The 20575-nt window shown below is 42.1% G+C and overlaps 1 non-coding gene and 1 pseudogene across 2 annotated transcripts; both read right to left on the bottom strand.

The window, feature by feature from the left end:
* Positions 1-11248, bottom strand: LOC124010542 (annotated as a pseudogene). The gene is made up of 14 exons (XR_006834465.1): positions 11152-11248; positions 9672-9749; positions 8989-9158; positions 8690-8826; positions 8380-8499; positions 8048-8170; positions 7739-7838; positions 6943-7002; positions 3803-3902; positions 1594-2090; positions 1264-1388; positions 1110-1184; positions 652-799; positions 1-310 (listed from the first exon to the last, which is right to left on the bottom strand). The product of XR_006834465.1 is annotated as a cleavage stimulation factor subunit 2-like (transcript).
* A 3974-nt stretch (positions 11249-15222) lies between these two features.
* On the bottom strand, positions 15223-15295 carry trnav-uac. The gene has a single exon. It is a non-coding gene; the product is annotated as a tRNA-Val (tRNA).
* Between the last annotated feature and the right edge of the window lie 5280 nt (positions 15296-20575).

Genomic DNA, 20575 nt, shown 5'->3' with positions numbered 1-20575 from the left:
TGTGTGAACAGTTTCTATTGAAGTGTTTATTTAATTGAACAAATATCCAGACAGGCAACAGGGTCCAGCCACAAAATGAAAAGGGTCGGGCATCAAGTAACATCCAGCAACGCTTTTCTCAGTTGAACTGACTATGTTCCCCTTCAAAAGAATAACAGACATTCTTCAAATCACTAACACTTTAAACTTCCATTAAAAAAAAGACCATATAATACAAAACAATCTCCAAAATGTTTGAAGTGAGGTGACGTGTTCTGATCAATCCAACGTCGAGGTTACGGGGGCAGGGGTGTCGGGGTCCTGTGACAGTCTTGAAAACACAACCAGGAAGGGTCAGTATTCTCCAGGGAGATCATGTGTAGATTAATTAGAGGGTGTTCCATAACTGAGCCACAATGCAAAACATGCTGACATCTCCACTGAGAAGACAGACCGCTTAATCAAGGAAAATGGAATCTCGCATCACTCGTCATGGAAAGGGGGAATTATCTCACTTGAGAACCCAATGGTATATTCAGTGACGTAAAATTGTTCTGAATAGTTCAGATAGAAATGCAACGACTAGCGCTGCCACAATGCCCTGTCTATCATATATGTTCTACATCATACAGTTCCAGCTGAACGTTCTGCAACGTTACATCTGTGTGTTACCTTGAGCCTATGGGTGTGAGGGTATTCAGGGTGCCCCGGTGGTCTTCAGGATCTGCTCTTTGAGGACGAGAATGCTCTGCCTCTGTTCTGGGGGCAGCATGGCGATCTGTTCTGGGGTCAGCTGCAGCACTTGCATGATCAAGGCGGCCTGAAGAACGTCATAGACAGACTGGTGAACCACACTGCTCTCAGATCAGATAACAGTAATGTGAAAACAAAAGACCGCAAAAAGCATGATGGAGATGGAAAGTCCAATCTATAAAAATAGTTATCAGCTAAAACTAGTTTACAGTGAAAATGTTCAGATTTCCCCCCCATGGAATAACTACAGAATGTAGTGCAGACCTTGTCAATCTTGATAGTCCAGTTTCTCTAGACAGCAGACAATCGGCCATTATCTTTTACCATCTATCCAGGCATTTTGATGCCATTGTGAACCAGTGACAAGCCACACCCACCTTCTCATGGTCCTGTGAGGTCACCTGGCTTTGCCCTGGGCTGAAGCTACCTCCGGACTGTGGTACACCAGGACCCTGAACAAACAGTTATTAGAGCAGTTTTCATTGACATAGCATCTAATGTAGTAAAGACTTAGCTGTAGGTAGGCTGTACCGGTCTGGCAGGTGGAGGGGCATTAGTATTCATGGAGTGAGGGGAGGGGCCCTGCATTCCTTGTGCAGTGGGAACCCTCTGGCCCGACACTGGTCCACGGGGGTCCACCGCTCGGGGGTCCCGACCTTGAGAAAAAACAGCCATTCCTTACCAGGTTACTCATTCATTGCTGATCAGACCTAACTAGTCTAAGCACAGGCGCTTGTCAACCTGTTTTGTACATAGTTCTAAATGATGGCAAAAATGCATCTTATAAAATGTCTGCTAAGAGAGAGAGAGAAAAAAATAAGAAGAAGTTAATTGGACTTGATAATACTGTGATTTGGTTACCTCTGTTCTCCATGGGGGGTCCCCTGGGCTCCATCATGGGGGGTCCCCGCTGTTCCATCATGGGGGGTCCCCGGGACTCTCCCATCATGCCCCTGGGTTCACCCATGGGGGGTCCCCGGGGCTCTCCCATCATGCCCCTGGGTTCACCCATGGGGGGTCCCCGGGGCTCTCCCATCATGCCCCTGGATTCACCCATGGGGGGTCCCCGGGGCTCTCCCATCATGCCCCTGGGTTCACCCATGGGGGGTCCCCGGGGCTCTCCCATCATGCCCCTGGGTTCACCCATGGGGGGTCCCCGGGGCTCTCCCATCATGCCCCTGGGTTCACCCATGGGGGGTTCCCGGGGCTCTCCCATCATGCCTCTGGGTTCACCCATGGGGGGTCCTCTCATGTCATGGGGCGGCCTCATGTCCAGAGGAGGCCCTCCAGCCATCTGGTTCATGTGCATGGGGGGCCCCTGGTGTGGTGGGGGGGCCCCGATGAAGCCTCCTCCTCGACTGGACACAAAGAAAACGGAATAAGAGTAATTCAGACATTGAGAGGTGCTGAATGACGAACTACACAATGGTGCTTCTGAGTCTAAGGCTTTTCCCTAGGGCTGTTACGGTGACCATATTACCGCCGGTACTCAGCGCTCTATTGTCTCTCTAATCACCGACTTCAATACAAATTAAATTGAAAATCAAATCAAAACACGAGAGCCCTGGCATTCAGAATAATAACCTGTTGCACAGCGAGAGCCAGCACCTCAGCTCGTTGATGCATGGAATAAAGTGTTCCTGTTGTGAAACATTTCTATAGGCTATGCTCTGCAATGGCGTGAGAAAACAGAGTTTTGATGACCTCTATTAAAAAGAGGATCCATCAGCTTTCTATAGGCTAGACCTACTACATACAGTACCAGTCAAAAGTGTCAATTGACTGATTTCCTTATATGAACTGTAAATCAGTCAAATCATTGAAATTGTTACATGTTGCGTTAATAATTTTGTTCAGTATACAAAGTATTAACTCAGGGGAGTGAATACTTACAATACCAGTCCAAAATTTGGACATACCTACTTATTCAAGGATTTTTCTTTATTTTTTTATATTGTCTACATTGTAGAATAATAGTGAATACATCAAAACTATGAAACACCAAATATGGAATCATGTAGTAACAAAAGAAAGTGTTAAACAAATCAAAATATATTTTATACTTGAGATTCTTAAAATAGCCACCCTTTGCCTTGAAGACAGCTTTGAACACTCTTGACATTCTCTCAACAAACTTCATGGTGCCTTCTTAAAAGATAATTTGTGGAATTTACCAATCAGTTGTGTTGTGACGAGGTAGGGGTGGTATACAGAAGATAGTCTTTAACCAAATAAGGCTAAGTCCATATTATGGCAAGAACAGCTCAAATAAGCAAAGATAAATGACAGTCCATCATCACTTTAAGACATGAACTTTGAATGTTTCCTTCAAAATGCAGTCGCAAAAACCATAAAGCGCTATGATGAAATTAGCTCTCACGAGGCTTTCTTGGGTCAAGAAACACGAGCAATGGACATTAGGCTGCTAAGTGGATCCCAGCTTTCTCATGCTGCTATATTTATTACATTCAGAATGACAAAACAATGTAGCCTACCTGGCATATTGAAAAAGTAACTGCAGGTATCCTCTATTTGAGTGCAGGCTATAGACTTTTTTTTTAGAGGTTGGCCACTACATCTAAAATAATTCCACACATTAGTTGGCTAAAGTAAAGACCAGATTAAAATTGAGAATACTACGTGGGAATATTATCAAGTGCTTGTCAGATTGTGAATGAGAGACTGATGTAGTGTGTGCAGCCTTCAAAAGAAACAGTGCGAAGTGCTTTCCTTTCATGACACTTTTTTCAAAATCACCATTCGTTGAAACATGCAGCCTTATAATGTATTAGGAAACATCACAACTAAAGTTAAATAAGTAACTATACATTTAGCATGATGGTGGACCGGTTTCTTTGTTAATCACAACACAGAATAGCCGCATGTGCACACTATGTTCAATTTTATTGTTGTTACTATAAAATGCCACTGGAATTCTAAGCAAATCTTTCCTGCTAAATGAACTAGTGTAGCCTACAGCCATATGGCATAGCCAGATATGGACTAGCATAAGGACGACCAGCATAAGGACGACCAGCATAAGGATGCCACAGTCCTACTCTTCCCTCACCTGGGTTCGATGACCTCTCCTGTGACAGAGAGCAGGGTTCCTCCTCTGGGGTCGTTGGGGCCATCGCCAAGCAGGCCTCTGGGAGGGATACCACCTGGTCCTGAGGGGAGAACACACATCAGTCAAACATAGACATGTACGAAGGACACCACACGACATCACTCACTACACCGTAATGCTTCATTCTATGGTCATATCACATCCCCCCCATCGTTCACACTACAGACAGACACTACAGGTCACACTAACCACAGCAGCGACACCGCTCATCATCACACCACAGACAGGGAGAGGACCGAGGGACAGCGGAACAGGGTAGTACTCTACCAAAGAGGGAGGTCTCGCACAAAAGGAGCACGGCACATCTTTGAAAATGATCTGCATTCAAGTGGTTTGCCTACTTGTACGTCTGGTCACGTCAACAGAAGATGCGTTAGTGACATAAGACAGACCACGGGGGTGTCCTCATGCAATTACAAAAACAGCAGGTCAACGTCTACAACACAAATACGTGCTAGAAGAAATGCATTAATCCTATTCCTCCAAATGGAATGTATATTTGTTCATACGGGCCTTCTTAGGAACATTGTGCAACTACAGCAATCACTCAAGTTATTAATCACCCTTGTAATCAGTCAGAATTTGCGGTTGCATCAAACGCATCTCCCAAACGATGACATGACAGGTTTTTATAACAATGGGTATTGTTAGCCTGAAGCAAACCCATATTTCTGTAATTGTATGCATGACTATGGTTGTGGGAGTTAATTAACATAATATTTAGCATCTACACAACCTACAAGCCACCGATACAGATCTTTGGAACATCTACATTTTAAAAAGTCTAATAAATCCATGTAATATAGCCTACACCTTCACAATAAACCCATGATTTTTAGACAGGTCTAAAGAAACATGATATGAAGAAAATGTAGTCCATTTCAGAAGAACAGAATAGCATACTCAGTTGTCCTTATGTTAGGCCCTGATCTGGTTATGGCATACACTAGTTCATTTAGTAGACAATATTTGTTTAGAATTTCATGGCATTATTTTATAGTATGAAGAACACAATTGAACAAAGCTGAATAAAATAGAAAGGATATTTTCTCCAAAACGATTTGAGGGAGTGCGATGTGCTATTCTGTGTTGAGTGGTTAACAAAGAAATAGGTACTCATATATGCTTAATTTAAAGTTATTCATGGAACTTTAGTTGCGCTATACGTTTAAGATTTTTTATACATTGTAAGGCTGCATGATGCGACTCATGAGGATTTGGAAAAAGTCGCTTGAAAGGCATGAGCTCCACTTAGTTTTTAGGGGGCAGGGTGTACAAACTACATCAGTCACCCATTCACAATCTTGACAAGCACTTGATAACGCCTAGAAGTTCGCTGCGGCATCCCCTTTGTGGCCTTAATGCACCCCCCTTCTCCCTGCGTTCCGAATCACCTCTCACTCACATCGCTCTCCTTCGCGTGATCGGGTCTTTCTCACAGGCAACAAATGACAGACATCAGGGACGCAAATGAGCGCGTCCTTATCCAATTCCGAGGTGCATATAGAAGATTTTGGAAGAACTGTCCACATTTCCTTTGTCAGCCAACACCGGCAGGCCTAACGAACAGCAAAAGCACTAGACTATGTCAATCTACTATCTCACATAATACAAAAAAAACAACAATAATAAAAAAAAAAAAAAAATCGACCTATTCTGTGCAATAAATAAATATTCCAAACAGTCTGGGACAGTTGTGGGATGCGATAGATCCCAAATTGATACAACCACTAGCATCCAAAAACCTTTTTTACTCAATGTGGGCGACGCAACAGATCAGAACGTTTAGCTTAAAAATGTTGATAAACTATTGGGCTATTTCTTCACATAAACGCACATGGTAGTAGGTTATAAACGCGAATATTCCATTAGCAGGAAAATACCATTATCAAAAGTGACCGCAAATGCAATTATGCATGTAATGTTTTTATTATAAAAAGGTTCATTTTTAATGGTGAAAATTATATTCCCCAAACTTTAAACTCACGCGCTGTTTATGTATGCCAGTTAATCCGCTTTACAAGGGGTGTAAAGCCTAAAGTGCTTAATTTTAAGACGTTTTCTGGCCACTTTTGTTGCGATACAAACCTTAACCAAACAAAGGCCCATGGTTTAGGCTACATGAGGTGTGCAACTATGATTCGGAATAATTTTTTATACATTTATTTAAAAAAAACATTTTTTTTTTAGGGGCATTGTTTATGATGGGCATCATTCATAGGTGATAATATATAATTCACACGTGAGGCTAATATTGTCACCCCTCAGACTAATCTTGATTTAATCTTGTCTTTACATATACACATTATATATATATATTTTTTAAATATATTTTTTAGAATGGACCATTATGCACCTGTATCAAAACAGGGGCAGAGGAAAATGGACTTAAATAGCAAATGGAGGATGCTTTTCCTGTGGTTCATAATCATGAAAATAAGCAATGTGCTTAATATTAGAAAAGTTGAGAAATAAATATATTAAAGCCTATAGAAAGCTGAAGGGATCCTCCTCTCTTTACTAGAGGCCATCACTCTGTTTTCTCATGCAATTGCATAGCATATAGAAATGTTGCGCCACATGAGCTCATCAAGCGATTGATTAGATTTTCGATTACATTTGTATTGACGTCGGAGTGATTAGAGACAAGAGTGCTGAGTACCAGCCAGTTAGCAAGTTTGGTATGCTACTAATGTCCAGCAGCATCAGAGATTGGAGATGCCTAATCACTGTGACTAAACGGTCAAGCGGAATTTGATTGCCTTCATGACAGCCGTTGTGGTGGTAATTACAGTCACCGCAACAGTCCTATGCATGACCAGTCAGATTAATAAAACATTTATAGATGACCTAAATGCATTTATTCTGACAGGACGCCTACTCAACTACTGCTCTTATGAGATGTTCCTCAAGTTCGACGTGCAACTTCTGCCCTCAAAAGTTCCTTGTGTTTTACATAGCAAATATAAGACATAAGAGCGCTCCAGCCCCAGTCGTCAGGCTGTAGCCAGATCATAACAGCCCTGTTGGCCTGGCTGGAGTCTCGGGAGGCAGGCCGGAGCCTAGGGTTAGGGTGATACCTTGAGGTCGCTCGATAGCAGCCTGCCCAGATGATCCTACGGGTGAGTGCTGGAGGTTTCCTGAGCCAGCATTAAGTGAAAAGAACAGGAGACACACAACTCAGAGAGCAAAGCAGCAACACATAGGAGCACACCATCACATGTCACACTGACAGAGAGAAGACCAGACTTCATAGCAACAGTTCAGAGCATACAGAGAACAGCACTAAATTGTAACTGATATGGATGGCTGAAGTGGATGAGGTGCATTTAGTGGTGAAAATGTCAAACAAATATATTGCAGAAAGAAATATACCCCAGTACACCCCCCCAACCCCTAAAAAGTCTCATTGATATCTACATAGTTGGACAATCATATCTGATCCATTACGTTATGCTTCTAACGGCAATGCTATAAGCATAGTTAACCCCAGTCCTGAAGCTCTTCAACCACTAGTTCCCACTGCCACCTAGTGTCAACAAAGAGCAATGGAGAAAAGGAAGACATGAAAATAAAATCAGAGGGCAAAATGTGATAAAGAGACTTAAAATCAGAAAATATTTAAATTGAAGCACTGGGACCACTGACCAGGAATGGGTGGGTGGGTGGATGGTGATTTCCCCCCCCCAAAAAAAGCTGAATTGTAGACACAGGTATGTTAGATTACCTTTGCACCTATTGATAAGAACGGGACCTCCCTGAGGAATTCTCATACGTGGCTGTATCCCACCTGGAGTGAAATGGCAAAGGGAAGCACAACAGGGGTGCTCCTTTGACTTCCAGATACAGAGAGGCTGTGTGTGTGTGTCTCCTTACCTGGTGGTCCCACTGGTCCCTGTCCTGGCATGGGCCCAGGTCCCCCACCCATGGGAGGGGGCTGCATCATCTGAGGAGCTCCGTTCATGTGCATGCCCGGCTGACCAGCAAACACAACCAGACATTAGCACAGGGGACAGCAGACATGCATCATGTAACAATTATCAAAAAATAAATATTAAATGTGGATCCTAGATTTAGCTTTAGAGATTGTGTAGGTTGATCTAATAGATGTAGAAAACAGCCAGATGACCTAAGTTGATCTAAATTCTATTCCAGTGTGTGAAGGTGTCTGCAAAGTGGATTCACCATGGGCTGTGACTGGGAGACTGGAGCATTGGCTGGGGGAATAGGCTGGTTGGCCACTGGCACTGGCCCAGCTTGACTGTTGGGAACCAATGGCTGCACTGGGGTTTGACGGTGAAGCATTTTCTGGGGTCAAACAAACAAAGGAACATTCAGGTTACACGTTGACACCTCTCTCGACGAGAACATGTGCGACCAATATCAGCTCTGAATGTTTTCATGCTCAAAGAGAAAAGCCTCTGACCAGCTATGCTCTAAAGTCAGTAAGACATCCACAACACTGGTGCTTCTACCTAACCCAAGTCAAACAATACTTCAGAATAACCAAGTCTCACCAGGGCAATCTCAGGGTCTACAATCCTCATGACAACCTGGGCCTGCAGCAAAGCAAATGCCAGCTGGGGGTTCTGCAACAGCATGTTCCTGGCCTCCTGGGGACTGTTTTGCACACACAGCTGGAGGGGGTAATTACACCACAATGTGAGTCCAATGTATTCCAATTAATTTGTCTTTGGATTATCCACAAATTATCATCTGAGCATTAACTATCCTGCTATAATGTGATTATATACAATCTCAATACAAGGATACTGGGAAAACAGCAGCAGTCACTGTGCATAGAGTCTATAGAGAGAACAGACTCACCTTCATCTGTTTCATGAGCTCAAACATCTGCTCTGGGGGCAAACTGGCCACAGCTCTGCTAATAGACTCTGGAGCCTCGTCTGGCATGATGTTGTCCCCGTAGGGAGACTCAATAATGGGGGCTCCTGTCCCCAAACCTGGGGGACGACAACAGAAGATATGTCTTAAGAGTCGTGCTGAAAGCTAACATCTCTATCAATAATTGAGCAGCAAAACATGGCCCATCCGCTCTTGAAATTCTCTTTGTGGTTAATAGTGCACTGCAGTGTGGTTAATAGGGCACAACCATGGATACTTACTCTTGAGCTCCTCTTTGTTTTTCTCACTAGCAGCATTGTCAACACGGAGAGCCCGGCCGCTGAACTCTCTTCCGTTCAGGTTCCGCATGGCACTGAGGGCCGTCTCCTGGTCCTGATACTCACAGAAGCCATATCCCTTCGGCTTGCCTGTCTCCCTATCATACACCAACCTAGAAGAAAGTTTTGGCTTACAAACCATTTTCACAGGTATCATAGAGACCTGGGCTCATGCCCTGTATCCCCAAAAACATTTACCAGCTCTTTGGTTTACCTACTTCCGATAAACTTTTCCTGTCACAGAAGGCAAATTACCATCCGGAATGCCTTACCAGCTGATTGATACAGGTTACAAAATGTGGGAAAATAAGCATTTATATCCAACATTTCCACAGTTCACAAAAATCTGAGATATCGCATTAATCTCGCCTGGCACCTACTACGGAGAACTAGGACTTGTGAGCGCCCACTTCATAAAATGCTGATCTCAACTTTTATTTTACCGTACACATTATACAACCCATACCGACTGGTAAGGCCTTCCAGGTTATAGATTCTCCTTCGGTGATGGGAAGTTTATCAGAAATAGGTCAACCAGAAAGCTGGTAAATATATTTTGGAGGCTAAATCTGGTGTTTAATGGGGTAAAAATGAGACAGAGTGACACTTTAAGACTACTCACTTACCGAAAGCTGACAACGAGACCGACTTCTGAAAAAATGTCTTTCAGTTGCTCCTCTGTGCCTCATATGGAATGTTTCCCACTGGGAAATTGAGTAAGAGTTCCAGTCAGCAATTTGACTGAGTTGTGGAGAAACTTATAGAATACAAGAATCCTTGGTACATAGATAACAATATATGTTAACTGAAAAAAATTGCATACACAGCCTGGATCGCAGGACTTTGGCTAGTTAACGATTTTGGAAGCGCCAGACCTGTTAGTTCCCATTACTTTTGTCTGTGAAACAGCAAATTAGCTAGCTAGCTAAGCACCTGCTGCAGACAACACTGCTAGCTATGTGATACAATTATGACCAAGACTATTATGACACTATTAGCAAGATATATAACTAACTAGCTATACACATAGCTAGCTAAGTGTAAACCTGTGTTAGCAAACTAACTATACTGAACAAAAATAAACAAGAAAGTGTTGGTGCTATGTTTAATGAGCTGAAATAAAATCTCTGAAAAAAATGTTCCATATGCACAAAAAGCTTATTTTGCTCAAATTTGTTTACATCCCTGTTTGTGAACATTTCTCATTTGCCAACTTAAGCCATCCACCTGACAGGTGTGTCATAACAAGAAGATGATTAAACAGCATGGTCATTACACAGGTGCACATTATGCAGGAGTCAATGAAAAGCCACTAAAATGTGCAGTTTTGTCACAACGCCAGAGATGTGTCAAGTTGAGGGAGTGTGCAATGCAGGAATATCCACCAGAGCTGTGCCACAGAAGTTAATGTTAATTTCTCTACCACAAGCCATCTCCAATGTCAATGTAGAGAATTTGGCAGTATATCCACCCGGACTAAAAACCACAGACCACGCGTGTGACCATGCCAGCCCAGGACCTCCACATCCAGCTTCTTCACCTGCGGTATTGTCTGAGACCAGCCACCAGGACAGCTGAATAAACTGAGGAGTATTTTTGTCTGTAATAAAGCCCTTGTGGAGAAAAACTCAGTCTGATTGGCTGGGACTGGCTCCCCAGTTGGTGGACCTATGCCCTCCCAGGCCCACTCATGGCTATGCCCCTGCCCAGTCATGTGCAATCCTGAGATTGGGGCCTAATGAATTCATTTCAATTGACTGATTACCTTACATGTATAGTAAACCACAGTTGTGAACTAGATTATGGGTTTAGAGGAATCGCCATATGTCAACGTCTCCCGTCAACCCTGATTCTGGCTTAGGTTTCGTGATACTGACAGAGGTTAATAGTTTAGCTAACGTGAGGCATACTATAAAAATAATGTTGATACAGATCTTGGAAACATTTCAGTGAAAACGCGTTGGCTAAAGGAAGCTAGCTAACGCTACATTAGCGCGTTTTGCGAACTAGCCAGCTCGCTGGACTAGCGGTCATATAAGTACAAACTTATTCTCCGGCATATATACACCTTTGAAACAACTAGTATTACTCTATAAATAAACGTACCAAAGACAGAGCGCAATGAACGGTCAACAGCGGGATCTCTGCCAGCGGCAGCAACAACAGCAGCAGCTGCTAAAGTCGCCATTTTCGGGAATGATAACGGTGTAGCAAAAGGAAATTCTACACTTTAAAGTGTAACACCATCCGTTTTATGAGTGGGCTTCGTTTGAATACCTATTTTCAAACGCATCCTTCATTTCTCCTTGCAATGAGGAGTCATTGATATAATGAATGAAATGAGCTAAAGGTTTCCAATGTTGTCCACATAAAATAAACTATTTCAATAAACGTACTGTATAAACGCAAATATCTTACGCTTACATTTGCATACATGACTTCACATTTGGCGGGGAAAACACCGAGGTCTCTTTGTCCACTAGGGGGCGTCGTTTGTTGCAGTGCGTAACGTTTTGCATGCGCACGAAAGATTTAGTTCAGACCTCTGGTGTCGAATATTTTTTTATGAACTGCTTCATGCAAGTGTTTATGTAGCTAGCTAAACAAGTCAAGTGTGCGAACACAGAATGTATAGATGTTATTATTTGGTAAGTAGCTAAAGTTGAAACGAATGATATGTGTAGGCATATGGTATCTAGCTTAGTCCTGACAAGCTAACTTGTTAACGTTAATTTACACTGTTACAGTCCAATCACAGATGAAAGTTATTCTAATCTTTGGGGTAACGTAATTAACTAACTTCCTAGTAGAGACAAGGAGCTTGAAGTGATAATTTAAATTCAACACTTGTGTCAACTATTCTACACCTAGCAATATGTATCTATTCCAATTTTGCAAACAAGCTAGCTAGATTAGTTTACCTTTTGAATTATTAGATGGTTCCTCCACGTGGACTGGCTAGTACAGTGCCAGACTACCACTAGCTGTCAGTATCACACTAACAGTAACTTTACTGTATCAGACAGTGGCAAATATGTTATTAGCAGTGTGCAAGCTAGTTTCAGTCATTGTTTAATTTTGTAAAGGGGCAAACATGTTAACTTGGGTTGAGCTTAGTTTATGAAATGCCTGACAATGGAGAATTGGTCACTACCTGCAGGATTTATCAAATTCAACGATTGAATGTGAAGTCCGTCTTTAGTCATGTGCTATACTAATTATGGAATGACATGTATTAGGGCGGAGGGGAGAAAGTCTTTGAGAAAGTTAGAATGTGCATTGTGGTTAGCAAAATTGGCAAGTATATCATCCTGCATCAGCTAGAAGTGGGGTCTCAAATCTGTATTACAAGACAGCCCTGAGAAAGTGTTGTATACGACACCTGCGAGGGTTAAAAAAAACGCCCTGTTAAGAACTCTTTTTATTTATTTTAATATTTTTATATATATATTGACTTTCAACCTCACTCACCTCTTGGAAAGCCCTGGGACCCTGTAAAGAACCGATTTAACAGTAGGGGGTGCTAACTAACAAGATCAAATTGTATTTGTCACATGCGCTGAAATGCTTACTTTACAAACCCTTATCCAACAATGCAGTTTTAAGAAAATACCTTTAAAAAAAGGGTAAGGGATAAGAATAACAAGTCATTCAAGAGCAGCAGTAAATAACAACAAAGGTTGTTGTCCTGGCACCACACGGTCAGGTCTCTGACCGCCTCCCTATATGCTGTCCCATCGTTGTCAGTGATCAGGCCTACCACTGTTGTGTCATCAGCAAACTTAATGATGGTGTTGGAGTCGTGCCTGGCCGTGCAGTCATAAGTGAACAGGGCGTACAGGATTGAACTGAGCACGCACCCCATGAGGGGCCCACGTGTTGAGGATCGGCGTGGCGAATGTGTTGTTACCTACCCTTACCACCTGTGGGCAGCCCTTCAAGAAGTCCAGGATCCAGTTGCAGAGGGAGGTGTTTAGTCCCAGGGTCCTTAGCCTATTGATGAGATTTGAGGGCATTATGGTGTTGTTGCCTGTAATCCATGGCTTCTGGTTGGGGTATGTACGTACAGTCACTGTGGGGACGATGTCCTCGATGCACTTATTGATAAAGCCAGTGACTGATGTGGTGTACCCCTCAATGCCATCGGAAGAATCCTGGAACATTTTCCAGTCTGTGCTAACAAAACAGTCTTGTAGTTTAGCATCTGCTTCATCTCTGACCACTTTTTATAGACCGAGTCATTGGTGCTTCCTACTTTAATTTTTGCTTGTAAGCAGGAATCGGGAGGATAGAATTATGGTCAGATTTGCCAAATGGAGGGCGAGGGAGAGCTTTGTACACGTCTGTGTGTGGAGTAAAGGTGGTCTAGAATTGTTTTCCCTCTGGTTGCACATTTAACATGCTGCTAGAAATGAGGTTTCCCTGCATTAAAGTCCCCGGCCACTAGGCGCGCCGCCTTTGGATGAGCGTTTTCCTCTTTGCTTATGGTGGTATACAGCTCATTGAGTGAGGTTTTAGTGCCAGCATCGGTCTACGGTGGTATGTAAGACAGCTACGAAAAATACAGTTGAAAACTCTCTAGGTAGATAGTGTGGTCTACAGCTTATCATGAGGTACTCTACCTCAGGCGAGCAAAACCTTGAGTCTTCCTTAGATATCGTGCACCAGCTGTTGTTTACATATATCCATAGGACCCTGCCCCATGTCTTACCAGAGGCTGCAATTATATCTTGCCGATAGAGTGTATAACCCGTCAGCTGTATGTTCTTAATGTTTGTCATTCAGCCACAACTCAGTGAAACATAAGATATTACAGTTTTCAATGTCCCGTTGGTAGTATATCAGTGCTTTTAGTTCATCCCATTTATTTTCCAGCGATTGTACGTTAGCTAGCAGGACAGAAGGCAAAGGCAGATTAGCCACTCGTCGCCTGATCCTCACATTGCACCCTGATCTTTTTTCGCCAAATCTCTGTTTCCTTCTGTTTCCTGCCCTGCTAGAGCTGCCCCGGTCAACTATAAGTGCTGTTATTGTGAAGTGGAAACGTCTAGGAGCAACAACGGCTCAGCCACAAAGTGGTAGGCCACACAAGCTCACAGAACGGGACCACCGAGTGCTGAAGCAGATAGTGCATAAAAATCATCTGTCCTCGGTTGCAACACTCACTACAGGATCCAAACTGCCCCTGTAAGCAACGTTAACACAATAACTGTTTGTCGGGTGCTTCATCAAATGAGTTCCCATGGCCGAGCAGATGCCAAGCGTCTGCTGGAGTGGTGTAAAGCTCGCCGCCATTGGACTCTGGAGCAGTGGAAACACATTCTCTGGGGTGATGGATCACACTTCACCATCTGGCAGTCCGACGGACGAATCTGGATTTGGCAGATGCCAGGAGAACACTACCTTCCCCAATGCATAGTGTCAACTGTAAAGTTTGGTGGAGGAGGAATAATTGACTGTGGCTGTTTTTGATGGTTTGAGCTAGGCCTCTTAGTTCCAGTGAAGGGAAATCTTAACGCTACAGTATACAATGACATTCTAGACGATTATGTGCTTCCAACTCTTTGTGGAAACAGTTTGTGCAAGGCCCTTTCCTATTTAAACATGACAATGTTTAAAGCGTGGTCCATACATAAATGGTTTGTCAAGATTGGTGTGGAAGAACTTGACTGGTATGCACAGAGCCCTGACCCTGACCCTGACCACAGAGCCCGGGACGCAGACTGTGAACCAGGCCTAATCGCCCAACATCAGTGCCCGACCTCACTGATACTCTTGTGGCTGAATGAAAGTGAGTCCCCGCAGCAATGTTGCAACATCTAGTGGAAAGCATTCCCAGAAGAGTGGAAGCTGTTCGAGCAGAAAAGTGGGGACCAACTCCATTATGCCCATGATTTTGAAATTAGATGTTTGATGAGCAGGTGTCCACATACCTTTGGTCATGTAATGTATTACATAGTAGGGGGTTGGTAACTGATATGTAGACATTAGTGACTGACAAATAAATCTGTAAACATCTGAGAATTTTTTGAAAGTATGTTTTAAATTGTCATTAGATAATAGATCTTAGATATTGGTTTGTGATGAGTGTATTACATTCAGTTGGCAAAAAAGCTATCAGTCAAAAATTGTATCAGTATAGAGCATTGAATGTTTTTTTGGGTCATCAAAAACTTGTGGTTCCACTGGGGCTCGAACCCAGGACCTTCTGCGTGTAAAGCAGACGTGATAACCACTACACTATGGAACCAACTGAATTCATTGGTCAAATGCAAAGGTATTATAGACGAAGACGTCTTGCCCGTTTTTAATGTTTCTCATTACGATGAATATCGTTTGATCTATACTATCTGTATTTAACTGTTAGACATATTACGTGATGTTTATATATTCATTTAAGACAAGCGTGGAATTTCAGTTTTATAATGGTCTATAATGGCGGGGAGTGCAGTCGTGTGTGCAACTGCATTTGCAATGGCAAGATATTTGGTTTACTGCTGAGTTGTGTCATGTTAGTATTATAGCTACATTTCTGCTTTTATCCAGCTCCACCTGCGGCATAGAAAGGGATACTAGTCACCAAATGTGAACTCGATCTAAAAATGACCAAATGTAACCAATGCATGAACGTTAAAATGCTGACCCATAATAAACCACAGTTAATCCGCACCGATGTATCTCTCTTTGAGGCGGATCCATAGTTTTTTCGTTTACAATGTTGTGCAAAACCGAAACTTTTAACGGACTCAACTGACATCATGTTTCCGGAATGTCTGGAATGCATTGGTTGTGATATGGATCTGTAGAAATAATTTGAGGCACTTGGTTATTTATTTTACTGTGAATGTACCTATAATAACGTTTGTATAAATTGGAGAACATTTGACAGGCTCTCTATACAACAGGTTCGTCGGACCAACTCGTGCTGGTACGGTACGAAAAACTGTTATCCATTTCCGTCGCCTGTTTTGTACAAGTGGAGGAAAGCAGTGCGACACCCTCGTGACCACAACACAGGCTAGCGAAAGGGCTCGCGTTTACCGGGAGGTAAAACTGGTTGTCTACCTACATTCTACTTGACTGGCTTCTTCGATTGCCGCTCTAGTCACTTGCAGCGAGTGTAAGGTCTCTAATCCAAAGTAACTTCACGAAGTGTCTGTCCTCTCTTCGCAGCACATTGTAATATCGCAATTTTATGCAATCGCCAATTAGTGTAAACATGACAGCAACATCGAGGGCACTCGACTGCTGACATATAGGAAATAGCAATATTAACTTGCCAAAAAATGAAGAAAATGGACACTCCAAAACAAATGTTATTTATCAATTGCTTCGTAGACAACAGGTGTAGACTAAGAGTAAAATGCTTACTTACGGATAATTTTCCAACAATGCAGTTAAAGATAAGATTTTTTTTTTTTCCAACAATGCAGTTAAAGATAAGATTTTTTTTTTTTTTAAATATATGGAAATAGTGGCACAGTGAATAACGAATAAAAATAACGAGTAATGGCTGGGAGTAGAAAATAACATGGCTATATATAGGGAGTAGAAAATAACATGGCTATATACAGGGAGTAGAAAATAACATGGCTATATATAGGGAGTAGAAAATAAAATGGCTATATACAGGGAGTAGAAAATAACATGGCTATATATAGGGAGTAGAAAATAACATGGCTATATATAGGGAGTAGAAAATAACATGGCTATATACAGGGAGTAGAAAATAACATGGCTATATATAGGGAGTAGAAAATAACATGGCTATATACAGGGAGTAGAAAATAACATGGCTATATATAGGACGTTGAAAATAACATGGCTATATATAGGGAGTAGAAAATAACATGGCTATATACAGGGAGTAGAAAATAACATGGCTATATATAGGGAGTAGAAAATAACATGGCTATACATAGGAAGTTGAAAATAACATGGCTATATACAGGAAGGAGTATGGCTATATATAGGACGTTGAAAATAACATGGCTATAGTTGAAAATAACATGGGGAGTAGAAAATAACATGGCTATATATAGGGGAAAATAACATGGTAGGAAGTTGAAAATAACATGGCTATATATAGGGAGTAGAAAATAACATGGCTATACATAGGAAGTTGAAAATAACATGGCTATATATAGGAAGTTGAAAATAACATGGCTATATACAGGGAGTACCAGTATATAGCCATGTACAAACACTTATGATAACGGAATAGGCCTATGCTTTTACACCAAATATATTTTACGTCATCATCAGGATGGTCATGTGTTATGCTTTTAATTGGAGAAGAAAATCCCACATTAGTGGAACAATTATTGTATTGTTATAGTTTAGTAACTTTCCTAATGTACATATCATTTTCAGGAAGAAATATCCAGTAGCCAAATATTATATAGGAATATGATAATATGATATGACATCATATTACAAGTACGATTGTCGTATTTGTAATTTGACTACCACTCTGTCAGCTATCTAGTGATGGTTCAAAAAACACACACTTGGAAGCATGCGACCAAAACAGCACTTTGGCCACCAGAGTTCGGCTGTAGTGGTAGACCTATTCATTATTGGAAAAGAACGATTCCAAAGATGTGAATGTTTTGAAAAGGAGTTTACAATGATATAATAAAAGGCTCGACCACGGTCACCACCTGTTATGCACCTCTAGGCCTCTGTCGGCGCTAGGACCCAGTGTGCGCGATTTTCATCTCCAGCTGCTGCGTTCTGAAAACGGGCGATGAGGGAAGATCGCGAGGAGAAGTCAAAATTTCACTCCGGAATTATTCTACCAAAAATTCATATTAGTGACACCTACAGAAGTCACCAAGTCTCAAGCAATCACTTGTCGCGGTGTGAAAGGCTCTATTGGCAAGCTTTGCGAGGGCAGTTTGGAGCGCAAGGTAAGGCGGTGCGATACCATGCGATTAATAACAAAGGCGTACTGGCGAGCAGGGGGCATTAAGGGGGGCAGGGTACTACGCCATGGAGGGCAACAGTCAACTCTCCCAAACTTTGCTGTCAGTAATTGTGTACAGTAAAGTTTGTAAATAGATGTACAGACCATAACAAACCTGTCTAAAGGTATTCAAGGTGTGCAATTGGTAATGTAAAGACGTCTTCAAGTGTCATGATAAACATGTCACATGTTTCTTGGGGTGAAATACTGTCTCAGTAGGCAGTGATCCATATTATATTTAGCTAAGGCTACTACATCCCTTGAATAATATAAAGTGAATTATAGTTTCACACTGTATTTTATTATAATATTATTGTCCATCTGCCATGAGTTAACACCTCAGTGGCATCCTCAACCTGCCAACTCAGAGCATCGTCTCCAACTTGTTCTCTGCCTCCATGGTATAGGCTAGGATGATTTACTCCATAATCGTCGTAAACATTATACCAGGTAATGGCAACCGCGAACTCAGACGTGACAGGACATGCATTAGGCCTCCTCTATAGGGGCAGTATCCCTGGCCTAGGTTGTTTGGATAAGGCGTTAGAATATTCCACAAATCGACCAAATGTACTCAAAGTAGCCGAAGCCCCGTTTTGAAAGGGAACGACGGTCATTTTCACAAGGCCTTCAACAAAACACTGTGGCTTCATTTACTGTGAACTTGCTGTTTTAAGTGTGATTGTTTTGATCACCAGTCAGATTTACACTGGAATACTGTAATCCACTGTATTTAAGTTGTTTGAGCCTATAGCTTCAAACGTCCGCTGGTAGTGGCAGGGACTAAAACTCGTCGATAACTGGAGAAGCCCCGAGCAGCCGGTCACTACCGGGATTGCTTTCGCTCTGTCGTTGAGGTCTCTGGGTAACCCCCGCTCCGACACAATGCAATGTGAACACTGTCGACAACCTGGTTCCGCTTATAGGAAGGCACATTCAAAATCAGGCGTGTTATTATGTAGCTCGGGCGGTGTGACGTGTATATTTGTCCTATTTTGATTTGGCTATATGTCAATATTAGGCTGACCGCGGACATGCAGCACTCACTGCTGTTCGCGAGTGAACGGTGTGAGGAAATGGGCAAATTATCCTACACACCGAAAGATATCTTCACCGAGATGAAGCCTGCGAAATAGTTGAAAGACGAACGTGTGTCCGTCCGATGGGGGGTGCATCACTGTGCTGCAACGGCTGCGGCCGGGAGACAGTGAAGAAATAGGTCATTGTTAAACAACCAAAATAAATGTTTACTTCCATCATCATTTAGACTACCTGATATTTAGACATTTTCTATAACGGAATTTATATTATATTCATAAATCGGTGATATTCTATTCCAGATGGTTACTTCGTTTTTACCTGCATAAGCTATGATGCAGGTAAGAGTCCCGCGCCGGCCTGATTCTAGATAGACGAAATTGTTATAAGCCATGTGCCAAAGGCTTTTCTCTAGATATCAACTGTAAGAGCGAGTGGGCTGCTGAATGTTTTGGGGTAGGCTATTATGTTTATTCTGCATTAAGCAAAACAACCCATGCTTCGAGACCTGTCTCTAACCATTTTGACCTTGCAAGGTAATTCAACTTATAGGTTCTCAGCCTTATTAAATCTCCCAAGTCTCCAAACATTCCAATGTATTTTTTAGGACAGGTGCCTGTTCAAATTAATGGTAAGATGTATCCAGATAACCTGACACTCGTTGAGACTTGCAATCAGTGTTATATTGGTTGAACCTTGATCATTCACACCTATTTTACCTCGGCATTCTTTACAACTCTACGAAAACAATTAATCAATGCTCCAAAACTTTTAGTTTACTTCATATATGTGTTGTTCATTGTTAATTACCACCTGTAAAGGCTTATATGAGTTGAGTGCTTATTAACATAATATTTTGTCATAGAAACGTGTAAGGTCACTTTACGTGTTGAAATAATAATCTCTTGGCTGATACACTTCTAAAACATCAAGCATGTCTCAGTCTTATTTTATGCAGATATATTGATCGTCATGATAATTCTCAGTTAAAAGGCCTTCATGCGGGACACAGTGCCAAAATTATAGATAAAGATAAAGGTAGAATCACTCAACACATGCACATTTAAAAAAGCAAAAACCAGTGATTCATCTCACCTTCTGTAGTATATTTCTAGAATGACACCGTCTTGCATGGCCTACAACCTAGAAATTGATGTCCATGGCTGTCTAGAAATCAGTGAGACCAACAGAAGGAAATAGCCTATAGCAGGGTAAATGTAGGCCTATTGCACGTTTATGAAGGGTCAGATTGTCTTGTGTTTCAAATGATGAAACTGATCAGAGACTGAAATTATAAAATGTGATGCACCTCTAAAGGAAATCACCCTTGTGTTATTTGAGTACTCTTGAGCAATGTCAAGAAAGAGTATACACTGAGTGTACAAAACATTAAGAACACATTCCTCAGAACAGCCTCAATACATTGGGCATGGAATCAACAAGGTGTCGAAAGCATTCCACAGGGATGCTGGCCCAAGGTGACTCGAATGGTTCCCACAGTTGTGTCAAGTTGGCTGGATGTCC

Source organism: Oncorhynchus gorbuscha, linkage group LG23 (assembly GCF_021184085.1).
Source record: "Oncorhynchus gorbuscha isolate QuinsamMale2020 ecotype Even-year linkage group LG23, OgorEven_v1.0, whole genome shotgun sequence".
NCBI classification, from domain to species: domain Eukaryota; kingdom Metazoa; phylum Chordata; class Actinopteri; order Salmoniformes; family Salmonidae; genus Oncorhynchus; species Oncorhynchus gorbuscha.
This window is presented reverse-complemented; position numbering and strand designations above follow the sequence as displayed.